The sequence below is a fragment of the Mustela putorius genome, unplaced genomic scaffold (assembly GCF_011764305.1).
Source record: "Mustela putorius furo isolate JIRA1106 unplaced genomic scaffold, ASM1176430v1.1 tig00003845_pilon_pilon_pilon, whole genome shotgun sequence".
Lineage (NCBI taxonomy): Eukaryota > Metazoa > Chordata > Mammalia > Carnivora > Mustelidae > Mustela > Mustela putorius.
In genome coordinates, this window is record NW_025421998.1 from 88816524 (window position 1) to 88841910 (window position 25387).

At 41.6% G+C, this 25387-nt stretch overlaps 1 protein-coding gene and 1 non-coding gene across 8 annotated transcripts in view; both read left to right on the top strand.

Moving 5' to 3' along the window:
- CALD1 (caldesmon 1) overlaps positions 1-25387 on the top strand; it is a 188669-nt gene that overhangs the window by 119248 nt on the left and 44034 nt on the right. The window lies entirely within an intron of this gene.
- Positions 22948-23054, top strand: LOC123387107. Its single transcript, XR_006601465.1, has one exon. It is a non-coding gene; the product is annotated as a U6 spliceosomal RNA (small nuclear RNA).

Below are 25387 nucleotides of genomic sequence, written 5' to 3' on the forward strand. Positions count from 1 at the left end.
TCTCCATGACTACTTTCTGATCCTTACAAGGAATCTCTACACTCACCTTTGCTAGAGTTCAGTTCTCCAAAATACCATCTCTTTCACCTTGTACATAACAGAGGACAAATCAAATAGTAATATAATAAGGACTACGTTCACTCCAAAGAGAGGGAAATAGATGTGACACTCTTATTCTCTAAAGAGTGAAAATGTTCTTTACACAGTTCAGCAATAAGCCATAGCTCATAACTACCCTGTGTATTCCAGAGAAAAAAATATATAAAGGGCGTAAAATTTAAGCAACTCTTTAAAGCTAGCTTTAAGCTGATATCATGACCTTTATAGCTTCTGCATAGATACTCTCCATAGCTATGTAATACATTTGTGTGGTATGCTTAAGCACTGAATTGAAAAAGACTGTATTCACACATTATAGTGAACAGGTGATGCCTAGGGGCGCTGAAGCATACTGAACCTTTGGAGAAGAAGGGATGGCTTTAAAGAGGAACCTGTTGGGGTGCCTGGGTGACTAAGGCAGTGAAGCGGCTGCCTTTGGCTCAGATCAGGATCCCAGGGTCCTGGGACAGAGTCCCATATCGGGCTCCCTGCTCAGCGGGGAGGCTGCTTCTTCTTTTCCCTCTTGCTCTGCCTACTTGAACTCTCTCTCTTAATGCAAATAAATATTTTTTAAAATAATAAAAAAGTAAAGAGGAACCTTTTGCTCACCTCTGCCATCTTGCAGGTAACCTTTCTGGAGGGAAGCGTTGCTGCTGGTTAGGAAAAGGGTCTCAGCACACCTGCTCTTGGGCAGGCACAGCTATCACAGTACAAAGTGGGCACATTCTTGACAGATGAGAAATTAAGAGCCAGATATCCTGACTCCCATATCTGTGTTTAGACTTTACTCATTACTAAGTGTGTGACCTTGGGAAGGTCACTTAGTTTCACTATGTCTAAGTTTTTTCATCTGTTTAAAAAAAAAAAAAACTATATAATATCTTCCTTGCAGGTTTAGTGAAAAGTAAAAGAACCAGCTATGCAAACATGTTCCCTCTGAGCACCCCCTTCCTAAAGCCCCCGGAAGACAGGTGACTTCATATCTTAACGTCAACAGAACTACTGATGCTGGGGCAAAAGGCAGCTGAATTCGGTTTATGATTGACTTGTATGCACTAAAACATCCATCTACACCAGAAGAATCAGAGGAAATCTTCATCTCAGATTTTAGTTGTTCCATTTACTAACTACCTAAAGATGATAACCCAGGGGCACCTAGGTGGCTCAGTTGGTTAAGCATCCGACGCTTGGTTTGGCTCAGATCGTGATCTCATGGGTGGTGAAACCAAGCCCCACCTTGGGGTCTGTGCTCAGTGAGGAGTCTGTTCGAAGGTTCTTGCTCTCTGCCTCTCCCCCAGGTGCATGCGTGCTCTCACTCTCTGTCTCTCAAATAAATAAATAAATCTTAAAAAAAAAAAAAAGATAACCCATACTGCTATACTTTGGATAACTCTGAAGTTAAAGGAAACTTGCTAAAAGCGGACTTTGGGGGCAAAATACTGAATTACTACTTTTCCGACTTGGCACAAACTGGACACATTATAAAGGAGGATGTAGTAAGATGTAGGGATCTGTTGGCCAGAGATTCGAATGCCAGCAGTCTTTAAGTGACCCTCACAAGTATAAACAAAGAATATTGACTTCACAATCCAGATAAACTTGGATTCCAGTTCTCATCGTGTCTTCTTATTAACTGTGCCCTTGAGAGAATTACTTAATCTTTTTTTTTTTAAGATTTTTTTTTTAAAATATTTTATTTATTTATTTGACAGACAGAGATCACAAGTAGGCAGAGAGGCAGGCAGAGAGAGAGGAGGAAACAGGCTTCCTGCTGAGCAGAGAGCCCGACGCGGGGCTCGATCCCAGGACCCTGGGATCATGACCTGAGCCGAAAGCAGAGGCTTTAACCCACTGAGCCACCCAGGCGCCCCTAAGATTTTTTTTTTAAAGATTTTATTTATTTATTTGACAGAGAGAGATCACAAGTAGGCAGAGAGGCAGGCAGAGAGAGAGAGGAGGAAGCAGGCCCCTGCTGAGCAGAGAACCCGATGCCAGACTCGATCCCAGGACCCTGAGATCATGACCCGAGCCGAAGGCAGCGGCTTAACCCACTGAGCCACCCAAGCGCCCAGAATTACTTAATCTTGCTGAGTTTTCAGTTTTATTCACGTACAAAAAGAGGAAACCGTTTGTGAAATGGTCAGCACAGTGCCTGGCACTTAGTAAGTGTTCAGGAAAGTTTTGAGGTTGGGGGGTGATTGACAGTGGTCATTATCAGCATGAACTGGTGCCAGAGGGATGAATCTCAGATAGCTTCTGGATAAGCACAAAAACACAGTCCTGGGGCTGCCATGACAAAGTACCACAAACTGGGGGGCTTTGCACAACAGTAACTAATTGTCACAATTCTGAAGGCTAGCAGTCTGAAGTTAAGGTATCTCCAGGAACATGTTCCCTCTGAATCCCGTAGTGGGAGAATCTTTCCTTGCCTCTTCCAGATTCTGGTAACCCCAGACATTTCTTGTTTCGTGGCAACATAGACCCAGTGCTTCCATGAATTCATGCAACATTCTCCGTAGTTCTCTCCACATCATCTTCCCTCTGTGTGTGTCTGTGTCCAAACGTACCCTTTTTTATGAGAAGGCTAGACAGATTAGGGCTCACCCTAATGACCTCACCTTAACTTGATGTGTGTGTAAAAGTATTATTTCCAAATAAGGTCACATCCTGAGGTACTGGGGGTTAGAACTTCATATACTTTTGGAGCAGACACAGGTCTGCCCATAGAGTGAGTATACAGACTTCCTAGAGTCGAATGCAGCAAACCTGGCCATTACTTCTGTTTTAAAGTTTGCAGGTTTCCGGAAGTTGGGCAAATTAGGGCATCTAAGAGAGGACTAGCATGACAGCGGTATTCTGGTATTGGCTAAGTAGTGAACACTTTCCTAATCACAAAGGGGCAAAAGGCCCTCAGACTCAAGCCTCACTGGGAGCTCTCATTTTCACCTCACTAAGTGAAGGGCAGACAGGAAGTGCGTACAGCCTCTGCTCATCCCCACGGAAACAGTCCTGAAGTCATAGATTGAACCATGCCAGATCCCTAGGGGGTTAGAATAATGGGAAAGATTTATCTTCCACTTTCTCCCTCTCTCTTGTAATCACTTTTAAAATTTCTGACCTTACTTAAACATCAGACTTGACCCAGGGAAGTGTTACGAGTCTGCCTCTCCTGGATCTGAAGATGTCGGGCCTGGGAGAGAGATCATGTCAAATATCCACCCCCGCTCCCCACCCTGGGAACGAGGCTCAGTCACCCAGCTGGCCTGAGGAGCCCAAGAAGGCCAGGGTTTCACCAATCCCCCTCAGAGCTACAGGTAAATCCCTAACCAAGATCCTCAGATACCAGAAGAGCAAAAGGAACACAGCAGAGGTAGAAACTGAGCATTTAAGAGGATAAATTTACAAGTTGCAATAGAAGGTATTTTAAGAAATCGGATGGAATACTGGCCCAATGTAATGAACCACTCACCTAAATAAACAGTGGAAAATGCTGGAAATTGTGGGGGAAAAAATTGCTAATGAACTAGAATCATTCAATCCTTAAATTGAATGCTGTATTAGTTTCTTAGGACTGCTATAAAAAACTACCATATCCTGAGTGGCTTGACAGAACTGGCAGGGTTTCCTTCCGAGGGCTGTGAGGGAGACTCTTGGAGGCCTCTCCCCGGGTGGTTTGCTGGCCATCTTTGGTGTGTAGATTCATCAGTCTAATCTCTACCTTCGCATGACAGTCTGTCTTCTTTACATAGTCTACCTTCCATGATGTCCTTTGTATCCAAATTTCCCCCTTCTATAAGGACTTCTGTCACACTGGGTGAAGGCCACCCCAATGACCTCAGCATTACCTGATTACCTCTGTAGAGGCCTTATTTCTACATAAGATCACATTTTGAGGTACAAGGGATGTAGGTCATTGACATCATTTTTAGAGAACACCATTTAATCCATAGCAAGTACTGAAAGATTTAAAATAGTTTAACATGACATTTCCTAGTTTAATTCATAAGCAATATGTAGGATAGTTTCCCCAGGATAATTAAAATGCCGGCTGGCTGAAGGATATTGGGGCAGTGAGGACATATGGGTTCTCCACTGATAGGCTGTCGGTCTAAAGCCATTCCAGTTGAAAGTCAGAACTAACCTCCACACGTAAAGCTCTGAACTATCAATTCTTCACTAAGGTTGGGTGTTAAGCCAGCCCCAAAGATGACTAGAGAAGGGGATTATATCCTCCTCCAGGAGGACATGTGCATTTTCTGACATGGGAAGATAAAGCTGTCTGATGATAAATTTCCATCTGCATTTTAATGAGAAGTGACATGGATTATGAGTGCGACAGAGAAAATGCGAGATAAATGGCATTCCATTTATTGGACATTTTTAGCCACAGCTCTGTCCCTCCACCCTCCTCTCCTCAAAATAGAAAGCCAGAGAAAAGTGAGTCACTAGGAGAGGAATAAGGGAATACAAACAGAAGATGAGACCCCTCCCCTGCTTTCTTCTGCATTTCGGAGCCTTTTCTTATGTCACTATGTGTGATGAAAAGGAGTTAAAGATTCTCAAGTTAGAAAAACCTTTCTGCCCAGTTATCCCCTTCATGCTTGGAAACAGCAGCATGCTTTGGGATACATACAAGTGCAGAACCTATATCCCATATCATGAGGAGGATAGTGATAAATAAAAAAAGTTAATAAAAATGGTTAACAATCATCTAGAACGTACCATGTGCCAAGTACTGCTCTGAGTACTTTTCAAATAGTTGTTCATTTCATCCTGAAACAGTACTACAAATTAAGTACCACGACCTCCATTATATAGATGAAAATGAGGCCAGAGAGGTTGATTCCCTGACCTGGCCACATCTTCCCTGCCTGGATGTGCATAAGTACTGGCCCTGGCCCCTGGCTCCTGGCCCCAGGCTGCGCGGCTCCTGGTGGTTCCCTTGCTCTCTCCAGCTTTGCATGTAACGGATGTTATCTGCTGCCTGTGCTCTCACAGCTCTAACCTCTGGTCTGCGTGGGAGACTCTGGCAGCAATAGTAATATGACATCAGATCCTGCTTGATGAGCAAGCTTCTCCTCCGGGCACAGAGGGCTGGAGGGGGTGAGAGGAGTGGTCTCAGAGGGTCTGGGATCATCCATGACCCTTTACCTTAAATAGCCAGCCCAGGAGACTAAATTCCACTAAATATAACTCTCCCTTTGAGACAGAGCTCTACAAAGAGGTAGTGAGTATGCCTCTTCCCACAGTGGAAGACCTAGACTCCTATAAAACTAGCAACTCCTCTCATTTCATTGTGATTAATATCACATGACTTTCTTATGCCAATTATATGCAAAAAAAATCTCCAAATGACTTCTCCATATCTTAACTTCTAAATCCTGTCTTGTCACAATCAGAGAATTGAGGAAAGGAATGGAATATGGTGAGTTGTAGTGGTGCGAAGAACCCAAACCTTGGGCTCGGCCAGAAGGCAGCTAAAATCTGTGTTTATCTTGAAAAAGTGATTCGATTGCTCTGTGTCAGCTCTACTAATCTAGATTGTAAGACAAGAGTAATCATGTCTTCTGAGTGTTATTGTAAGGGTTAGGTGAAATGGATCCTGCCCATTGCCTGGCACCTAGTAAGGCCCACACAGATGGGAGTTCTCACCATTAAATAAGCTTTCTCGTCATTTTAAACAATTTGTTTGCTTCACTCTTTCAAAGTCAAGTTTGGCTAGTCTGGTATATCCCCCCCCACACCTTTTTGTTTTTTTTTTTTTTTAATCACCTGTGTTATGTTTATCTTTAAACAGACAATAGCTGTTGTGTTTGGCTTTTTTAGCCTTAGAAGTGTGTTACCTACAACTTGAACAAGGAGTCAAATTTAGCAGAGTTTGTTGTTAGCAGCAGCCCCAGGGGCCTGGGGCCTCCTACAATCTCCCAGGGGCCTGTACACCCATTGTGTAGAGGTTCCTGGGGGAACTTGACTTCAGTTCTCTCTGGCAGGCATCAGAGCAATTCATCTGAGCAGAACACCACGATATTATGACATCTTTGAGACAAAGGAGTTCCAGTAAGAAAAGCCCCAATTGATTAGTGATGTCCTAGCTCTGAAGGCAATCGCTCGGCACCACCAAGACTATTTCCTCAACTGTGAAGTAGAAAAGATAATAGTGTTTATCTCACTGGTATTCTAAAGATCACTAGAACATGTACATGATGGAGGTGTTTTGTAAATTACAGGAAGTTAGAATTGTAGTCCATTATTGCTTGGATAGATCTGACTGAGTTCATGAGTTGGCTCTGAAAACTGCTTAGCCACTAAACAGGATGGATTAACAGGACAGTCCTGCTGACACATTATAACAGGGCAACCTCTCGTTTTGACAGGAAGCCCTTCCCGCTTTCACTATTACCATAGACAAAGCCTAGTTTGGATGGGGGTACATGTGAGAAAAGGAGAAAGGTAGTAAAGTAGGGTGAAGGTCAGAGCAGGGAGAGGGCATCCCTGTAGAGAGGGGAGAAGAGAAGCAGGAAGACATGAGGAACAGGGCTTTTCTTTTGCTGCAGCTTAAAAAAAAAAAAAAAAAGCAAATGACACCTCTGGGTTCAGATGCATGCTCTGGAACTGGGACAACCCTTCTCAAAGGTTAAGACCAGGTACTCACTGATGATACATATTCAGCTCCATGGAAGCTTTCAACTTAAAATTTCTTTGACTGCATTTCTGAGTTTCAAAAACACCCTTCCAAAAAAATACATTAAAAAAAAATTAGGATTGTGTTTTTTTTGGTTTGGCCTTAAAAAAAAAAATTTTTTTTTATAATCCAAAACCATAATTGTGGCCTACCAAGATGGATTCTCCTCCCATACAGTGAGGATTTAATTTTTCCAGTCCCCTCCCTTGGTGCCTGTTATCCTCTTCTGGTTTTTGATGAAGTGCACATGTTCTAGAAGACTCTCCTGGGCCTCAGACATGAGCAACTCACTGGCCACTGCCAGTGTCCTAATAAGGGAATGAACATGCTCCTGTTGCTGAGGTAAGAGGAGTCAGGCGGTGGAGGATATTTTTGCTGATTGAGGAGGATAAGGTGTGGTTTGGCAGGTACCCCGGTGGTGGGGCTGACTCCCGACCGAATTCTCTTTTTACCGTTCGAATTCCGTAACAGACTGTAAGAATTGTTTCCTCACAGATCCTGAGCTGGGTTTTAAGATCTTCTCCCGACACAGATCACCCATGATAGGGAGAAATAGGAAATTGGGGGTTAGGTCACATCTTTATCATGAGAGGAGGTGAAATGCTCCCAGCTGCCAGGCCTGCTCCTCCAAGGGACCGCCACCAGCCAGCAAAGGTGGCGTCAGACCCCGTCTAATCTGGTCAACAGGGAGAACAAGGAATATATCACTCAGGCTATTTAACCAGTGTTTAATAAGTGTAAAAAAAAAAACTTATTTGCACAATATGAAGTAACACCTACTTTCTGCTTATAAATACTGATATACCTCAATTCAAAAAATACACAAAGAGAACTTAGCATTAGGATCATAAGGGCGAGTGGCACCATCCGTTTCCTCTCTGATCTCTAAATACTTGCCCATGGCTTCTCTCTCCACGACTCTTTTCTGAATGACTCTACACTGCCTTTTCACATAACTGCAGCTGCCGCCAACTCTCCCTAAGTCACTCATTATGAATCAGTGTTTCTCAATTTGGTTGTACACTGAGCTCAATTGGGGAGCTTTAATGCCTGGATCATAACTCCAGCGGGTCTGGTTTAATTGGTCTGGGGCACAGCTTGGGCAGAGGGATTTTTTTTTTTTTTTTTGAAGGTTGATTTATTTGAGAGAGAGTGCCGGGGGGAGGGGCAACAGGCAAAGGAGAGAGAATCTCATCAGGCCCTGCACTCCGCAGGGCTCAATCCCAGAACTATGAGATCATGACTTGAGCCAAAATAAAGAGTTGGGCGCTTACTGGACCGAGCCACCCAGGTGCCCCAGAGCAGAGGGATTTTTAAAAGCTCCCCCAGGTGATTCTAATGCATAGCCAAGGCTGAGAACCAGTGTTCTGAATGTATCCTCTGTTGTGTCATCCAGCCCCCAGATGGCAGAACCAGGCTCCTTTTCTTTCTGATGTTTTGAAGCCTTTAAAGAAAATACAGTATATATATGAAACAGGTCAGACAGGTTTCCTCTCAGATTGGGAGGTTCAGTTCAGTTGTTTTAAGCCTAACAGTAGGGAATTGTGCTTTCAACCAAAATCAACTCCTAGACACATGGTTATTGTCTACACTTCATTTCTCCTGCATGCAAGAAGTGAAATTCAAAAAACAGTGTATCTTTTCCAATGTCAAATAGTGAAGTTATAATCTTAATTTTTTTCTCTGTTTTTATGGAGATTATTCATTCCTTGATATCTAATTTAGTTAATAAATGCTTCTTTATTTGGCGTTTCTTTGAATAGTAAGTCAGTTTTACATCCTGAAATTGTGTAATTGCCACCTGTGGCAAAGATAGAACAATATGACTGGGGAATTTTAAAAAATTCTTTGAAACCATCCATCTTCATAAATAGGATCTGGAAGTGCAGGACCTGCATGGGGAGAAGTTTTGAACTTTGAAAGAGTCACAGATTAATGTCCAGAATAACTCATTGCTCGCAACTTCTTTACTGGAAATTTAATTACCAAGGAAGAAAGGTCATTTAGAAATTCAGAAGAGCAGCTGAGCAAGGAAGATAAATTAGAAAATCATCACCTTAAAACTGACTAACAAGTTATTAGTATAGATGAAATTGGCCTGGGCAAGTATGTTGAGCAAGAAAAGAATAGAGCCAAGGAAGACACCCAATGGAAGACACAAAAGAAACTACAAAATAAATGGAGAGCTTCAAAGAGGAAGCTATGGCCAGCAGTGTCAAAGGCCTCTGTGAGGTCAAATAAAACGGAGTCTACAAAGGGCCAATGGGCACTTTGTTTCAAAGTGTAACTCTAGAGAGCACAAGTCTGTAATACAATGTCATTTTGAGGTCATGGCTACTAATGTCTGGATCAAAAATAATCAGTATTTTATTCTGAGATCTTTAATAACCAAATTGAATTGTTCTTTTAGGTCTCTTATTAAATTGATTTAAAAAGCCTAATTCTGATACTAAATGTAAAAGGGACAAGACAGCCCATGATACAGTGGAATGAGCTATTTTGGGCTTATCCTATCAAATTGCCAAAAAATGGCAGAATCATTTTCAATTTGGCACTTGAAAATATTTTTTCAAGAGCACTTGAAAATATTTCTAAAGGAACAGCTAAATCAAACTTGCTTGGGTCACCTACTTATACTGAATTATTTTTGCTTTCCACAGACATTGCAAAAGGTGAAAACCAACACTAGGCTTGGTAGTGTGAAGAGAGAATATAGAGGAATATAAGGCATTACAAGGAAAGATGATACAAAGGGGATAATGAGGGAAACACATACCCTCGAGTAGCAGGAAAATACAGAACATCTGCTCTGTTCATGAACCAAGCCAAGGCCAGTCATCTGACAGGAATGGAGATAGGCCAGTGGCAGGTGTGCACACGCACACACTCACACACAAGCTCTAAAAGCAAGCCAGGGTCCCCAGTCAACCTGGAAAACACCAGTTGACTCAGTTTGACTTTAGCCCCTGATTATTGACTAGGTTCAAAAGTCAAATATCTTTCCTGTCCATAACCATTTGGTTCTTCTTAACTAGGAAAACACATTTTCCAGCTCTATCTCAGGGGGACTTTCTGTATGTAGTTGCAACATAATGCCACCTACAGAGAAAGTAGTATACAAATGAGAAACAGATTTGCAATAAATGTATTAAAACTTTTGCATTGTGGACCAAAGAGCAAAATTCTGTGGGTATCTACCCAGGCAGACATTGGCAAGAAGGCTTTGACTGGTGATTGCTTACAACTTCCAGTGAAAAGGAATTGAGAGAAATGTTAATAGTTGAACTTGTACTTCCTGTACTTTTTGCTAACCCTCTTCTGTCTCCATAGATTTGGGGCTGTCACTATCACTCCTAAGTTGGTTTAATATAGCTCTATTTCATCACTTCATAGTATTGAAGCTTAAACCTGAGAGATTATTTCTTCCCTCAATGAATGATCAGTTTTCAGCTCCTAGAAATCATGATCAGAGAACAAACCCTATGGGCCGTGCAACAATGGCAGCAGGCATGGCCAGGTTTTGCTGACATATTCACAAGCCAGTATGGAGCGTCTGCCCTTGGCAACCCACAAAGCTTCTGAATATGCCTTCGGAAAATGACTCCACTGTGTGTGCTTTTATTGTTAAAAAAAAAAAAAAAGTGCACCTTTGGAAGAAGCTTTGGAGTAGTCTTCTCCCTCTGATAAAACTTTAATAACACTGATTTTTTTGTAAATACTCTGGAGCCTAGTAGAGAATTAATTGGTCTTTTCTTGGTCATGAAACTGAGTCACATTTCATTGATCTGTCCTTTTGGGCACTGCTGTCCTGTATTTGACTCTAGAACTTTTGAATGACTCCATGTTGGCCTAGCTGCCCTTTCCATGGCTGATTCAGAGAAATCCATGTGAACTTGGGCAATTCACCTCACATTGCAAGGAACTGAACTGGGCTTCATCATTGTTAATTAGCCTCCGTAATTGCCCTTGCTCAGGGCTTTATGCCATATGCCTTTCTTGAATTCAATTACAATAACAACAACAAAAAAAAAACCCAACCTTATTAAATACCTATTTTATGCAAGGCACATTAGGAGGAGGGCTAAAAATGTGTATAAAATGTAACTCTTGCTTTCCACAAACATGACATGGGAGTGAAGATGATACACAAATAACTTCAAGGCAATCTGTGACAAATGTCTGAAATGACATCAGAGATTTCACAGGAGGCCCAGAGTCCCTTCCAGTTGACTTCCATTATGGCTGGTAAGACTTCACAGAAAAGTGTAGCCTTTGAGCTGGGCCTGAGGGATAGAGAAGATCGCTCCAGGTATAAACGGAAAGGAGGAAAGGGCATTCTGAGTAGAAGCTTGATCAAAGGAAAGAAGGCAAGAGAGGATGAGATGAAGTTAAAAGCACAGGAAATGAAGCTTGACTAATAGTGATTATGCTTTCTGGTCCTGGCACCTTCACTCGTCCGTCTTTCCAACCGCATGTGACTGGTCCTGAGGGAAGAGCAGGGGTTCCCACGCCCAGAGGGGACGACAGCCCCTGCCAGCAGGACAGCCCCTGCCGCTTCCAGCCCCTGCCGCTTCGCACCCTGGGACTCCTTGCAGCTGACTTGTAACTGGATAAGTGGATTTGCAGGTGACCTAGCTTATCTAGTTTAAATGAAACAAACCTTCAGAAAATGGACTTGGAATTCTGGACTTAAAAGAATTTCTACAGGGACGGCCGGTTGGCTCTGTCTGTAGAGCGTGTAACTCTTGAACTCCGGGTCGTGAGTTTGAGCACTGCATTGGGGGTAGAGTTGACTTCAAAAAAAAAAGAGAATTTTTGCAGAAGCTTCGGGTGGAAGGTAATACTGATCCTGTGAGCCCAAAAGACAGCGAGAACGTGGCAGAGCTGTCCCAGATGTGGGGAATGCATGTGAGCCCTCACTTCCTCAGCCACACACTTCACTTGTTCCTTTCGGTGAAGGCGAATTTCCAACAGAAAGGGGGAGTGTAACTGCTTTTCAGAAGAAACTCCTGCCACTGAGAGGTCTTCTGAAAAATGACCCCATTGTCTGTGATTTTGTTGTTGAGAAGAATCAGAGGTGTAACCAAGCAGTGTGATCAGAGCTTCATACCTACCTTGGAAACATTTTCTAATCTTTTAAAAATGTCCCAAGTGAAGCATTTCAGTAGATTTGAAGCTGTTTCCTAAAGATGTAAAACAAAAACACCTTTGGATTACTTCAGATGAACAACTGGTTGACATCAGGACGACGTCAATCTTCTCAGCTACTTTCATCAAACCGCATGCTTGGTGGGGAGGTCGAATCTATTCATATCATGCTTCCATATGCCAAGCCAATAATATGTTCTTTCCGTTTGAATCTACTTTTCTTTTTTTAAAATGTTTTATTTATTTGTTTTAGAGAGAGCACAAGCAAGGGGAGGGGCAGAGGGTGAGGGAGAAGCAGGCTCCCCGCTCAGCGGGGAGCCCAATGTCAGGCTCGACCCAGGAATACCAGATCATGGCCTGCACTGAAGTCAAACACTTAACCAAGTGAGCCACTCAGTCGCCCCTCTGTTTGTTTTATAGATCTATAAAACATTTATGATAGCACTATAAATAAACCAGTGCGTGCACGCACGCGTGTTTGTGTGTGTGTGTGTTTGCTTAATTTTTTAACTGATATGAGTGCACTGTAAAATTTTTTTGAGACCCTTGGGTTAGATCCGGGATCAGTACACTTTTCCTCTGAAGGACTAGATAGTATACATTTTCAAATTTGTGGCAAATATGCCCTCTGTTATAATTACTCAGCTCTGGTATTGAAGTGTGAAAGCAGCCACAGACAATATGGGCATGGCTACATTCCAGTAAAACTATTTACAAAAACAGGATGTGGGCTGATTTGGTCCTTGGGCCATAGTTTGCCAGTCCCTGGCTTACAGGACGGAGCTATTTGCTGATCTACAGAGTGCCCTAAGAAAGCCCATACAGTGTCATGTCATAGGTGAGAAAGACAACAAGGATGGGAACTATATAGACTTGCATCTGGTCCTGACTTTGTAATTACTTGTATCAATCACTTCGCCTCTTAGACCCTAGGTTGCATGTATAAAATGTGGAGCTTGGGTTGAAAATAACCTCCGAAATACCTTCTCGTTGAATCATTCCATGGTCCTAATATCGCCTCGCCACATCTGTGGATTTTTTTTTACCTAGGACCTGATTTCTAAGCAGAATCTGTGAAAAATCTGATTTAACTCTGTGGGCAAAGTGAGTACAAGACAGTGGAGAAGGTGACAAAAATAAGAGAGGACAGAAATGCTGTTCTAAAAACTGGGAAGTCCCAACTTAGGGCTCCTGAAAAATCCTTTACAGTGCATTGTCAGTGATGGTCAGTCTACTTGTCTTGCACCTCTGATGTGGGGAGCTGGCCCTTTATCTCCTGGGAAAAGTGCAGTGTGAATGAAATACCCAGAGTGGAGACTGAAACTAGAAAACCCTCCTGTGTGCTGCCCTGGGGCCTCTGCCACGGAAGGAGCCTCTCTCCTTAAGCTTTGTAAACTGTTTGGTTACTCTTGTGGTTAATGAGGAGCTGTCTTCTGTGTCTGCCAAGCACAACTGGACCTTCACTAATGCCCTTCATGCACTCCAAGCCCCAGCCAGACTCAACTGTTTGCTTTTCCATGTCCATATTTCCTGACTCCGCAACCTCACCATTTGAGCTCTCTGTATGTGGGTGGGGCCTCTTCCGTCCCCTGCCACCCCCAGTCCCAAAGGATCCAGCTCAAACACCACTTCCTCCATGAAGCCTTCTCTCATCCCTCAGCCAGCAATGCCTCCTTCTTCCTCTAAACTCTACATCACTGTATCAGTAAGTCTCCTATGATATTTCCACATTCTATCTGCTCTTGCATTTTTACAGATGTCTTTGCTTCTCTACCAGAGTAGAAAGTCCTTTCAGGAGTTTAATTCATCTTGGTTTCCTTCTCAGTGGCTTCAACAGAGTAGATGATCAATAAGTATCTGTTGAATGGACATCCTAATTCTGGCCACCCGAGGGTCCATCTGCAATTTCCCACGACCACAAATTAACACCCTACCTTCCCATCTGGCCCAGAATCACCACATCATCCTCAGAATCTAGACCCCTCAGGCAGCCCCTTTTGCTGCCCACAGCTCCCCACCCTGATGTCCCACCCAAATTTAACTGTCCTCCCCTCAAAGTTTAGGTCTCACATGGATCACCAGTTTGATTGGGGAGAGGAATGTATACAAGATTAGAAACCTACAAGCCAATGCCAGTGCTGTAACATTGTAGTTTGTAGTTAGAGAATAGGATATCTTTAGGGTAAAGTCAGTTATCTCCCCAACTGAAAGCAGTGCCTTGTATACCAGGTAACAGTTTCGAGGAACTAGTGATTGCTTTAGTATCTAGCTGAGAGACAGCATAAGCCTTATTGGTTAATAATCTGTTGTTGGGATTGAAACCTGCTGGTGTGTGACAGATACCCTCGAGTAATTTTAAGTACTGTTCCAGAGTGTCTCTAATGCCTGTGTTTCCCTCCCTCGGAACCCTGGCTGTCTGATTCTTAAGCTGTTGGTGATTGTAATTCAATTAACCCACACAAATGAAGGTGCTTCATTATTAATATTGCTCTGTTAAAATGTTTTCGTTTTTATAGGGGTCTTCTCTTAACTCAAAGGGAGTCTTTAAGCGTGGAAGGTTTTTATGTGGTTTGGTTTGGTCAGGCTGGCACTTAACCAAGTCAAAACAAATAGGTATTTGCTTTTTTCCCTCTGCAGTGAGCAGGGCCAGTGTTAGGTAAGGTTTCTGTTGACTTAGGAAGATGATCTACCAAGCACAGAGCAAACTCCTTGACTTCTTTTCCCAACAGTAGGGAGGTTGGACCCATTAGCGATGGTTGGCTCCCAAGTCCTCTGCAAGAATAAATGTTCTTCCCAAAGAGCCAAACATCCAGGATTTGGCCCATCATTTTCCATTTCCTGTCTCCACTCAAGGTTTGTCTTTCTATTTGCTACCCCTTGTAAACAAAACTGCAGTTCTAGCACTTGGAGGGGAGCTACTCGCCAGCTGGACGTTAGGTACGTTTGTGCAATACCTCTGGGGTCAGGGAGGCAGTCACCACCCGAAAATACGCTTTCTCGCCAGAGTGACACTCCTGCATTTCAGCAGAGGTGCTGGAAACAATGGTCCGGTGTCCTATCTATCAGTATAGTGGAGCTTTCTGTTTCTGAGGAAGAGAGGAAGCATGAAAGGGGGAGGAAGATGGGAGGCTCTGCCGCCCAACGGAAAGGAGAGCCAACAGAGAGTACCGGGCAAGAGGAAATGAAGAGTCAATCTTTTTCTAATTAAGAAAAATGAGAGTGGAAGCAGAAAAGCTCCAGAGGGTACTTTTGGAGGAGGAGAGGATGATAGAAGGCCTGTTATGAAAATCCATTACCCATGAATTTTCCCCCAGTAAGCACTGCCTGTCTGGAGAGGCTGGGGAGAGTCCTCTCCGCTGACACAGGACACGTGACAGCCGTTAGCAGCGTCCGCAGGCCGTGCGCCATTTCCGTCAGCGTGTCTGCAGTGCCACTTGCCCCTGTCAGGGATTCCCTTTCATTAGTCACAGGTTCGTAATCTCTACTTTAAGGACATCTTGTTTGCCTTTTTCCAGTCGCCTTACTCCTTTTGTCAGATGCTTACCAACGTGACAGCGGTACCATCATTGGAAGCCCCACCACGTGAAATGGTGGCCCTTTGTACCACACCACACAGATATTTCGAATTTGGGGCTAAGACCTGAATTTCTAGACACTAAGCATAAGACTCATCTAACATGAGTTCGTATTTTTACATTCGAAGATGGAAAGGGGAATTTCTGTTCCTAGGAGTCTTTGGCTATGAAAAGAACCTGCTTGTATATGTATCTACGGTCAGATACGGCTGCTCCAAATTGGCGGGAGAATGTGGGGGTCTCCCTGCACCCCGCTCTGGGGTAGTTGTTGAGCCAGTTATATATCCAGGTGCAGACCTAGTGCAAAAGAAAGGACTGGTAAAATGTAGTGTTGCCCGTCACAGACACCTGGGTCTGAATTGCTTTAATATGTTGTATTTGAAAAAAATTAAAGCCGAGCTTTTTTTGTCCACATCTACTGTGCACATTAAAGCTAGATTGTCTTAATTAATAGACATAGCGGGGAGCCTGGGTGGCTCAGTCAGTTAAGTGTTTGCCTTCAGCCCAGGTCATGATCTCAGGGTCCTGGGATCGAGCCCCATAGCAGGCTCCTTGCTCAGCAGGGAACCTGCTTCTCTCTCTGCTGCCCCCCCAACTTGTGTTCTCTCTCCCTCTCTCTCTCTCTCTGTCAAATAAATAAATAAGATCTTTAAAAAAATAGATACAGCGGTCAGGAAACAGCCCCAAGTCAGATTTTTCTTTTGGTTGACGTTTTAAAAAGCCTAAGTTTATTAATGGCTGTATTTATTTAAGATTCTTATTATTTAATATTTCTTGGTAAACAAAGAATCCTAGGTTGGGGATGAAGAAGAGGTCATACTTCATGAAAACACAGAATTGGGTTTATCTCTTATTAGTCATGTTTTATACTAGTTGATAAGAGTTAAAATAGAGGAAAAGAAAAGTTTGAGGGGCGCCTGGGTGGCTCAGTGGGTTAAGCCTCTGCCTTCAGCTCAGGTCATGATCTCAGGGTCCTGGGATTGAGCCCCGCATCGGGCTCTCTGCTCAGCAGGGAGCCTCTTTCCTCCTCTCTCTCTCTCTGCCTGCCTCTCTGCCTACTTGTGATCTCTGTCAAATAAATAAATAAAATCTTTTAAAAAATAAAAAAGTTTGATTATTTTAATTCTCTTATTGGCCACTTAAACATTTCTCTCACTCCTTTTCATTCATTTTGACCAAGGTTCAACATTAGTAACCAAGTGAGGAGCAAAGTAGATCTTCTCCATCATCAACCTGCTCTTTCCATACCTACACTTTCCAAACGTTTATAAATGAAACGGTGACCTGTTTGGATCTGACCAAGCTTATTGTTTTAACGGGGCGGGATAGCGGGAGGGATGCAAATGTAGTCCTGTCTGTGGCAAAATAGATTTTCGTTTAATCTCAGGAAACTGTCATGGAATTATTCCTCCAAAATCTGTACTAAATAGGTTTGACAGATGCCTTGTTCCTTTCAAAAATAACTGTGATAAAAATAGCAGTTCAGTGGAGATGCCTGGGTGGCTGGGTCCATTAAGCATCAGACTGTTGATTTCAGCTCAGGTCATCATGTTGGGGTCCTGAGATCGAGCCCCGAGTCAGGCTCCCCCCTCAACTTGGCATTCCCTCCCTCTGCCCCTACCACCTTGCCCCCCACTCTCTATCTCACTCTCTCTCAAATAAATAAATCTTTTTTAAAAAAATAGTAATTCATTAAGAAAGAAAATCCTAAAGGAGCTGGAGAAAGAACAAGAAAGAAACCCTAAGCCCAGCAGGAGAAGAGAAATCATAAAGATCAGAGCAGAAATCAATGAAATAGAAACCAAAAAAACAATAGAACAAATCAACGAAACTAGGAGCTGGTTCTTTGAAAGAATTAATAAAATTGATAAACCCCTGGCCCGACTTATCAAAAAGAAAAGAGAAAGGACCCAAATAAATAAAATCATGAATGAAAGAGGAGAGATCACAACTAACACCAAAGAAATACAAACTATTATAAGAACATACTATGAGCAACTCTACAGCAATAAATTTGACAATCTGGAAGAAATGGATGCATTCCTAGAAACATATAAACTACCACAACTGAACCAGAAAGAAATAGAAAGCCTGAACAGACCCATAACCAGTAAGGAGATTGAAACAGTCATTAAAAATCTCCAAACAAACAAAAGCCCAGGGCCAGACGGCTTCCCGGGGGAATTCTACCAAACATTTAAAGAAGAACTAATTCCTATTCTCCTGAAACTGTTCCAAAAAATAGAAATGGAAGGAAAACTTCCAAACTCATTTTATGAGGCCAGCATCACCTTGATCCCAAAACCAGACAAGGATCCCACCAAAAAAAGAGAGCTATAGACCGATATCCTTGATGAACACAGATGCGAAAATACTCAACAAAATACTAGCCAATAGGATTCAACAGTACATTAAAAAGATTATTCACCACGACCAAGTGGGATTTATTCCAGGGCTGCAAGGTTGGTTCAACATCCGCAAATCAGTCAATGTGATACAACACATCAATAAAAGAAAGAACAAGAACCATATGATACTCTCAATAGATGCTGAAAAAGCATTTGACAAAGTACAACATCCCTTCCTGATCAAAACTCTTCAAAGTGTAGGGATAGAGGGCACATACCTCAATATCATCAAAGCCATCTATGAAAAACCCACCGCAAATATCATTCTCAATGGAGAAAAACTGAAAGCTTTTCCGCTAAGGTCAGGAACACGACAGGGATGTCCATTATCACCACTGCTATTCAACATCGTACTAGAGGTCCTAGCCTCAGCAATCAGACAACAAAAGGAAATTAAAGGCATCCAAATCGGCAAAGAAGAAGTCAAATTATCACTCTTCGCAGATGATATGATACTATATGTGGAAAACCCAAAAGACTGCACTCCAAAACTGCTAGAACTTATACAGGAATTCAGTAAAGTGTCAGGATATAAAATCAATGCACAGAAATCAGTTGCATTTCTCTACACCAACAGCAAGACAGAAGAAAGAGATATTAAGGAGTCAATCCCATTTACAATTGCATCCAAAACCATAACATACCTAGGAATAAACCTAACCAAAGAGACACAGAATCTATACTCAGAAAACTATAAAGTACTCATGAAAGAAATTGAGGAAGACACAAAGAAATGGAAAAATGTTCCATGCTCCTGGATTGGAAGAATAAATATTGTGAAAATGTCTATGCTACCTAAAGCAATCTACACATTTAATGCAATTCCTATCAAAGTACCATCCATCTTTTTCAAAGAAATGGAACAAATAATTCTAAAATTCATATGGAACCAGAAAAGACCTCGAATAGCCAAAGGGATATTGAAAAAGAAAGCCAACGTTGGTGGCATCACAATTCCGGACTTCAAGCTCTATTACAAAGCTGTCATCATCAAGACAGCATGGTACTGGCACAAAAACAGACACATAGATCAATGGAACAGAATAGAGAGCCCAGAAATAGACCCTCAAATCTATGGTCAACTAATCTTCGACAAAGCAGGAAAGAATGTCCAATGGAAAAAAGACAGCCTTTTCAATAAATGGTGCTGGGAAAATTGGACAGCCACATGCAGAAAAATGAAATTGGACCATTTCCTTACACCACACACAAAAATAGACTCAAAATGGATGAAGGACCTCAATGTGCGAAAGGAATCCATCAAAATCCTTGAGGAGAACACGGGCAGCAACCTCTTCGACCTCTGCCGCAGCAACATCTTCCTAGGAACAACGCAAAAGGCAAGGGAAGCAAGGGCAAAAATGAACTATTGGGATTTCATCAAGATCAAAAGCTTTTGCACAGCAAAGGAAACAGTTAACAAAATCAAAAGACAACTGACAGAATGGGAGAAGATATTTGCAAACGACATATCAGATAAAGGACTAGTGTCCAGAATCTATAAAGAACTTAGCAAACTCAACACCCAAAGAACAAATAATCCAATCAAGAAATGGGCAGAAGACATGAACAGACATTTCTGCAAAGAAGACATCCAGATGGCCAACAGACACATGAAAAAGTGCTCCATATCACTCGGCATCAGGGAAATACAAATCAAAACCACAATGAGATATCACCTCACACCAGTCAGAATGGCTAAAATCAACAAGTCAGGAAATGACAGATGCTGGCGAGGATGCGGAGAAAGGGGAACCCTCCTACACTGTTGGTGAGAATGCAAGCTGGTGCAGCCACTCTGGAAAACAGCATGGAGGTTCCTCAAAATGTTGAAAATAGAACTGCCCTATGACCCAGCAATTGCACTATTGGGTATTTACCCTAAAGATACAAATGTAGTGATCCAAAGGGGCACATGCACCCGAATGTTTATAGCAGCAATGTCCACAATAGCCAAACTATGGAAAGAACCTAGATGTCCATCAACAGATGAATGGATCAAGAAGATGTGGTATATATACACAATGGAATACTATGCAGCCATCAAAAGAAATGAAATCTTGCCATTTGCAACAACATGGATGGAACTAGAGCGTATCATGCTTAGCAAAATAAGTCAAGCAGAGAAAGACAACTATCATATGATCTCCCTGATATGAGGAAGTGGTGATGCAACATGGAGGCTTAAGTGGGTAGAAGAATAAATGAAACAAGATGGGATTGGGAGGGAGACAAACCATAAGTGACTCTTAATCTCACAAAACAAACTGAGGGTTGCTGGGGGGAGGGGGTTTGGGAGAAGGGGGTGGGATTATGGACATTGGGGAGGGTATGTGATTTGGTGAGTGCTGTGAAGTGTGTAAACCTGGTGATTCACAGACCTGTACCCCTGGGGATAAAAATATATGTTTATTAAATAAGAAAAAATAAAATAAAATAAAATAAAACTGTCAAAAAAAAAAAAAGAAAAGAAAGAAAATCCAGATTCTGTTCATTTAGTTCTGCTGAATATCACTAACCATCTATGGACTTCTTTTTTAAATTATTTTATTAATATATAATGTATTATTTGCCCCAGGAGTCATCTATGAACTTTCAAAAAGAAAATAGTACCAGTTAAATAAAGAGTTTAGATAGAAATTCCAGCCTCAAGAAATGTTTGCAAAACCCTGTGCCTCGTCTATCATTCTAAACTACAGCTGTTCACATAAACATAGATGAATCTCGGAAACACATCGTTTTGTGAAAAACTAACCATAGAGGGCACCTGGGTGGCTCAGTTGTTAAGCGTCTACCTTCAGCTCAGGTCGTGATCCCAGTCTCCTGGGATGGAGCCCCCCATCCAGCTCCCTGTTCAGTCAGAAGCCTGCTTCTCCCTCTCCCATTCCCCCTGCTTCCGTACCCTCTCTCGCTGTGTCTGTTTCTGTCAAATAAATAAATAAAAATCTTAAAAAAAGAAAGAAAGAAAGAAAGAAACTAACCGTAGAATGTATACAGTATAATTACATAAAGTTCTAAGAAGGTAAAACTAAAAAATAAATTGTTGGGGCGCCTGGGTGGCTCAGTTGGTTAAAGCCTCTGCCTTTGGCTCAGGTCGTGATCCCAGGGTCCTGGGATCGAGCCCCACGTCGGGTTCTCTGCTCAGCGGGGAGCCTGCTTCCTTCTCTCTCTGCCTGCCTCTCTGCCTACTTGTCATCTCTCTCTGTCAAATAAATAAATAAAATCTTCTAAAAAAAAATAAAAAATAAAATAAATTGTTGAGGCATGCATACCTTGGGAGTGAAACTACCAAAAAAAAAAAAAAAAGTAGGAGAGTAATAATTGACAATAATAATTAAACAATAATTAATAATAATAATTAAAATAACCCAGAGGAAGGCAAGGTGGAGGGGTGTGCGTCTTTCACTGTCTGATGCTGTTTTCTACTCCGCTCCATGGCACATGACATGTTTTTGCACCGTGGTCTGTGGTTATAAAACTCATGTGACTATGGAATGTCACCATTGTATGAAACATGTGGAAGGCGGAGGGTGACAGCTGGCAGCGATGACATGTATCAGAGCCCTGGAGGATGTCAGCACACAGTGTCTTACTGTTGGGATCTAAAACTTACTATTGCTATGCAAACTGTAGTAATTCTCATAAAGGTGTTAGGGAAAAGGTTCGGGGTGGAGAAAGGGAATAATTGAAATAGAACATACCTCTCTTCCTGGGTAAATTTCTTCAGAGTAATTTTCAGAGTAAGACTATATGCCTTCACCCTGGCCAGAGGCACACCATTGATACAGCAGTGAATTATATGATGACAGCTTATTTTTACCTTCTTTCCCTACCAAAAACCCCATATAATTATATAGATATATAAAATAAATAATATATAAATATATAATAAATGATAACAATATTTTAAAATATATATGTACTCTAAATCAAAGGAACTTTTCTTTCATTCTGTTCAATTTGATTACTAGCAGACCAGTTGACTATTAGCTATTAACCCATTTCTAAACTTATTCTGCCTTAAAAATTTCTTTTATTGATTTTTTTCTCCATTGTCATTTTTAATGCCTTTCTTTAAGGAATTCAAGGGGGAAACATTCAGAATTGGACTTTATGTTCATTAAATGAAACCACAACATTCTGCAGACACCACATATAAACAAAATGATATCTAAGAGCCTGGAATGTTGCTATAAACTTCTTTTAATTTTAGAACATACAGTAAATCTCTGGGGCAAATAGGACTTGTTTCAGTAGGTTGGATTTTCCCTCCTAATCACAGCATTGCCTGAGAGTTTGCTAAGAGCTTTTGAGCAATTCACAGAGCTGATGGGATATGTTTGGATATTCTGCTTACAAGTCATATTATGAAAGAAAGTCACCAGGGTTTTTGGTACATGGAAAAGAATAATGAAAGTATGTATGCATCATTTTGCCTCCTAATAGTTGAATCCATCTGTAACCCACAAGAGGTTTTAACTCTTTAAGTTGGATCCCATATTAAGACACAGGTTAAGACAATGACATAGAACCAAGAGTGAGGGAAATCAGATGAAAGCAATTGACTAAGAAGTTTTTCTTTAAAAAAAGAAGAAGAAGAAAAAGAAATCATTTTTCCTTAAGGCCTTCTCCTGAATCTGGCCACTGTGAGGAATGGAGAGCTGCAGAATGCTGTGGACAGGATCATGTTTGTGGTTGAGTGTCTCAGTTACATCCTGGAATCTCCCCACCTCAACCAACACCACCTTCTCTCAGACAACTCCTTATATGAAAGTGTGAAAGTGGGAAATAGTATGGGTTGCAGGGAGAGGAGAGCCGATCTGAGAGTTCAGCCAACCCTACCAGCCCACAGGTTGTTGTGAATTTGCAAATGGTGAACTATTGGTAGGGTCTCTGGTAGTGAATTTATTCAGTCTGTTGGAATTTTAGGTGCAGTGTTCTCTTTTTAAAATACGGGAATGTGGCACAGACAAGGAAGGCAGAAAGACTCGGGACACTGATCTGCATGGGGACCTCTTTAAGTCTTTTGTAAGCAGTGCTGGCTTCAGTAGCACCGACACTGAAATTGTGGCAATCCAGGAAAGATTAGTATGGCCCCTGCCCAACGATAACCTGCAAATTCGTGAAACATTCCTTCTTTAAAAAAAAAAAAAAGTCTTTAATAAATAGGCCTCATTTTAGTGCTTTGAGCCTTTTATTTTCTCTGTGGCTTTCTTCACTTAACCTGTGGGTCTGCATGTGTGTCTGTGTGTGGGTGTGCTCACTAGCATGAGGGATGTTGAAAAACAAAAGGCTTTGAAGGTGACAATTCAGAGTCAGTTCTGTGGCGCTCTTGTCATCTCTTGTACACCTGTGGTTCTCTAGTGGTGAAGGTACTGGAAGAGATTCCCAGATTGATATCCACGCCCGTACTTTCTGTGGTCTGATAAGTACCCGTTTCAGGCATGAGAGAAACTGTTCTTCAAATACATAGAAATGCAGTGGTTTAAAAGACAGATACCCTTTTATGTATTGTTGAATTTATAGACATTTTATAAAACATTTTATTAGTAAATAACAAAAATATAAGCAGTTATCATGATACCTTAATGTTTCTTGATATTTTGGTTTTTTAACTTTTTTAAAGATCTATTTATTTTAGAGAGAGAAAGAGAGAGAGTGTGAGTGAGAGGGGGAGAGAATCTCAAGCAGGCTTCACACTGAGCAAAGAGCCTGATGTGAGGCTCGACCTCATGACCCTGCAATCATGACCTGGGGCGAAACGAAGAGTCGGATTCTTAACCGACTGTGCCACCCAGGCCCCCTTCTTAATATTTTAAAAGGATCCACCTTCTTAAAATAGTAGAAACCACTGCTATACAAGATATAGAAAATTAAATATTTTCTCTGGTCCTGTCAGTTAGCAGGGGGCTGTCTTAATGTATGCTAATGTGACTTGGTTATTTGAAGTGACAGAGCATGGAGAATTCTCACTTCAAAACATCTAGAGTGACTACTATGAAGGGTGATGGGACAGAATCTTTAAATGAACGTACACTATGCCACTTCCCAGTTATCTACCCTATAAAAGGCGTGCACAAGAAGGAACTGTATGCAACAGAGTTGTAGCACTATTTGCAACAGAGAAAAACTAGGAGAAACCCAAATGTCTGTCGAAAGGAAAATGGTTAAATAAACTGAGGGCTTCTGTGCAGTAGATGATAAGAATAAATTATGTCTTGATGAACTGATTTAGAAAATCATCAAATATATTATTAAATTGTTTTAAGTTGCAAAATATTGTATCATGTATACCATGTATGTAAAAGAAAAAAAACAATAGCAAGATTACAAATCCAAACTTGATTATTTGGCTGTCCAGTTAATTTCTCAGAGTAGTACTGTGATTATCAACGTAAAGTAAGTAAATTTAAACTCATTATAGACTCAACCACACTTCTTTTTCATTCTCTGTAGGTCTTCAGTGCTCCTAAACACGCAGTAACATCAACTTCCTCCCCCTCCATAAAAACGGTTCTTGTTTTTCTTCATCCTATTTTTAAACCCAACTTCCCGATAAGAGATCTTGTTTGGTTAATTAAATAAATTGCCAGCATTTTTGCTTGAAAATTTTAAGGATCTACTGTAGTCTCAAATCAGAAAGCTGCAAAATGGAAAGAAAAATAAAAGACAAAATGAAAGGCAGTAGGACAATACTCTTTAGACTGTGGGGAACACAGGGTACAAACAAAATGAAACAGCCTATACTCTAGGTGAAATTAGAAGAATTTTGCCAGTGTTGTGCAAGTCTTGAGAAATATTCGTTGGGGAGGATGGGGTGAGGGAAATACTGAGGCAAGATGACTAACGCCTTGCTCCAATGTCTTACTACAGAAGCCTCGCCACTTCGCTTTTCTCCCTTCTAGCAGACCCCAGCCCGTCCAAATGTAGACACTGATTCCTCAGTGACTTTCTTATTTGCCATGTCTGCAGTACTTTTATTTATTTGAACTTTCTGTCTAAACGGCACAGCATGTAACATGATTATCTTGTTACTTGAATATACTGAGGCTATGGGGCTCTGATGGTAAAAACTTAAAACGTCTTTGGTGTGAAAGCCACAGCATTCCAAGAAAATTTTCCCATTGCATACTTCTGTTTTTTCTTATAACACCAGAACCTTTAAGCTGCTGGTTCTGGGAGTGAAAGACAAGCCAGTCCTCTCTCCTTTTTTCATACCACTGACACAATCAAATAACATCATGGAATTTTTATGAACTTTTGAGACTTTTTAACACTTATTCTCTCTCTCTCTCTCTCTCTCTCTCTCTCTCTCTCTCACACACACACACACACACACACACACACGTGCTCTTCCTTCCGAATGTTTGATGCTACCAGCAGCACTGGCCTTCCTGCAGTGAGATCAATCATATCTTTCACCAGGTGTTCTCTAAGAGACGAGTGAAGGTGGTTAGCAGAAACGAAGCATAATA